At 47.3% G+C, this 2860-nt stretch overlaps 1 protein-coding gene across 8 annotated transcripts in view; it reads left to right on the top strand.

The window, feature by feature from the left end:
* Window positions 1-2860, top strand: part of LOC102000511 (MAPK-interacting and spindle-stabilizing protein-like) — a 12872-nt gene that overhangs the window by 3025 nt on the left and 6987 nt on the right. For 4 of the 8 annotated variants that reach the window (XM_026781118.1, XM_026781121.1, XM_013347987.2 and 1 more), the window contains exon 2: window positions 1139-1324. The exons of 3 other annotated variants lie outside the window; for them this stretch is intronic. The gene's annotated coding sequence lies outside the window, so the exon portion shown is untranslated. The remainder of the gene's footprint in view (window positions 1-1138; window positions 1325-2860) is intronic. One more of the 8 variants, XM_026781119.1, reaches the window with a different exon arrangement.

Genomic DNA, 2860 nt, shown 5'->3' with positions numbered 1-2860 from the left:
AGGCTCCAAAGCCACAGAGAAACCCTGTCTCGAAAAACCAAAATAAATAAATAAATAAAAGGCAAATTAATTGAAATTTTTTCTTTGTTTGAGACAGGGCCTTACCAGGTTGTCCTGGAACTCTCTAGACAAGGTTGGCCTCAAACTCGAGACTCCTCTGCCTTTGCCTCCTGGGTGTTGGGTTTAAAGACTTGAACCACTATCCTAGGGTTACTATTGCTGTGATGAAACACCATGACCAAAAGCAAGTTCGGGTGGGGTTACTTGACTTAACTTCCACATTATAGCCCATCATTAAAGGAAGTCATGGCAGAAACTCAAACAGGTAGGAACTTGAAAGCAAGAGCTGATGTAGAGGTCATGGAGGGATGTTGCGCATTGACTTGCTCATCATGGCTTGCTCAGCCTGCTTCCTTGTAGAACCCAGTATCACCAACCCAGAGGTGGCCCCACCCACAATGTGCTGGACCCTTCTCCATCAATTACTAATTAAGAAAATATCCAACAGGCTTGCCTACAGCTGGATCTTATGGAGGCATTTTCTCAGTTGAGGCTCTCTCCTCTACCCTGTGTCTCAAAAGACCAAATTTAATTATTTTTTTGTTTTTGTTTTTTGAGACAGGGTTTCTGTGTGTAACAGTCCTGACTGTCCTGAAACTGACTCTATAGATCAGGCTGGCATCGAACTCCCAGAGATCCTCCTGCCTCTGCCTCCTGAGTGCTGGGATTAAAGGCTTGCACCAGCACCGCCCAGCCTCAAATATAATATTTTTTTAAAATTTATGTATGTCTGTACTAAGGCCAGAAGAGTTGGATCCTCGGTTTTGGAGTTACAGGAAGTTATGATTTGCCTGATGTGGGTGCTGGGAACCAAATCAGGACCTATGGAAGAGCAGCAAGTGCTCTTAACCCCTGAGCCATCTCCAGCCTCATCATTTTTGACTGCTTACTTTAATATGGAGTAGGATGGTACCTGCCTTTGTTCCTCACCCCCATTCTATCCTCACTTCCTTCTCTTGTCTCTGTTGTTCTCCTCCCTCAGTTGGTCCTGTCCTCATGAGAACTGTGAGTCATACCTTAGAGACTTTAAGTTACTGTGCTCTAGCCCCTGCCTTCTCTGGTCTTAATGTCTCCACAGCAGCTGTAAGTAGTGAATGGAACAAATACTTTGTTGAGTGAGACTGATGCAGTTCTGTGCACAGGAGCTCAGAGTCCATCAGGAGCAGGCCATCTTTGAGCTGTATCTGTCTCGTGTAAGGAGCGGGACAGGAGGGAGTCCACGGGAGCTCAGCAAAGAGTGGAGATATGGGCTTTAGCCAGAAAGGTAGGTGCTAAGGCTATGGATGGGGGGGGGGGACACATCAGTGAGCTTGATGGGTGATAGGGGTTGAGGAAGGAATGAGAGGACAGAGGGGTGCATGTGTCTAACTTTAGGCATGGAAAGTTCAGTGTCTGAAGTAGGAGTGGAGTAGGTGTCATTCAGATGAGACTGTCTCCCTTGGGGAACAGCATGGAGACAGAAGGAACTGGCTCCACCCACACACGCACACGCAGGGGAACACCCTCCAAGAGGCTTCCGCTGCAGGAAATGGAACCTGGAGGAGGAAGGTCAGGCCCCTGCAGCACACCTGTCTTGTAGAGGATGAAACACCCGGGATGCTGCTACCTTGGTCTGAGTCCTTGTTCTGGGTAGTCAGGTAGCCAGAGCAGGTCCGCAGGGAGGATCATGGTTAGCAGGAGTCTCCAGTTTCTTAAAGGGTTCCGTTTCCAAGGCTTTTTGATAACCCTGATAATAGGAATTCAGTGGAAGAAGTAGTACTGTCAATCATGGCCTAATCATGGCTGTAGAAACTTGGTTGACTCACATAGCTATATGCCTACATCAGCTTCAGTCTAAGCTACCATCCTGATTCAGACTTTGGAGCTCATTGGGGCTGGTCAGGAACCTGGAGAAGAGAAAGGGTGAGCATAGAGAAGCCTTGGGGACAGGGAGAGGCAGGAACCCTGGGACAATTATACTCTGCTGGGGTTGTTAACCCAGTTGCCAGTCTGCTTGCCTGGAATCCCTGAGATTGCTTTTGGCCAAAGTCCAGTGACACTTCTGGAATCTCTAGGTGTCACCTAAGGAATCAGAAGCGGGTACATTACCTAATCTGTACTCATTGGATTTTCAAGATGTTCTGGTATCTATACATGTATGTCATTGGCAAGTTAGAGGCCATTGAAGAGCTTGGAGTATGAATCAGGCACTTAACTGCTAACCTCTCCCCACACCCTAGCTTCCTACCTAGGAATGGAGACTCAGCACAAAGTTCCATAAGTCCTGGTGTCAGTAGAAAGCTCTTGCCTTACCTCTTACCTGCATTAACTCAGCAACTCCCAAGGCCATGGTGTTAACCTATGGCAGTGCATCAGTCCCCTCTGCTGCCCTCCATGGTGCTGTTCCTGCCATATCTGAAAGGGAAGCAACGTGCTGAGATCTCCTGTCCTTGCTGATATAGTAGGGTGCAGCTTGGTTTGTTCACCCTGAGTTGATATACGGGTATTCAGGTGCATCTCTGTTCATATTTTGGAGCAACAGAACAGGCCCTGAATTAGGAGCAGAGCTCACACTTCATCGAATCCATACACAGCAGGTCTCTGGGAGGCTGGCCTAGAGGCTTGGGAAAACTTCCTCTCTAAATTTGATAGATACCTGGCTTTTTTGTTGTTGTTGTTGTTTTTTTTTTAAAACATTGACAGCTATTTGATGCATTTTTTTTTTCCGAGACAGGGTTTTTCTGTAGCTTTGGAGCCTGTCCTGGAACTAGCTCTTGTAGACCAGGCTGGCCTCAAACTCACAGAGATCCGCTTGCCTCTG

Source organism: Microtus ochrogaster, chromosome 8 (assembly GCF_000317375.1).
Source record: "Microtus ochrogaster isolate Prairie Vole_2 chromosome 8, MicOch1.0, whole genome shotgun sequence".
Lineage (NCBI taxonomy): Eukaryota > Metazoa > Chordata > Mammalia > Rodentia > Cricetidae > Microtus > Microtus ochrogaster.
This window is presented reverse-complemented; position numbering and strand designations above follow the sequence as displayed.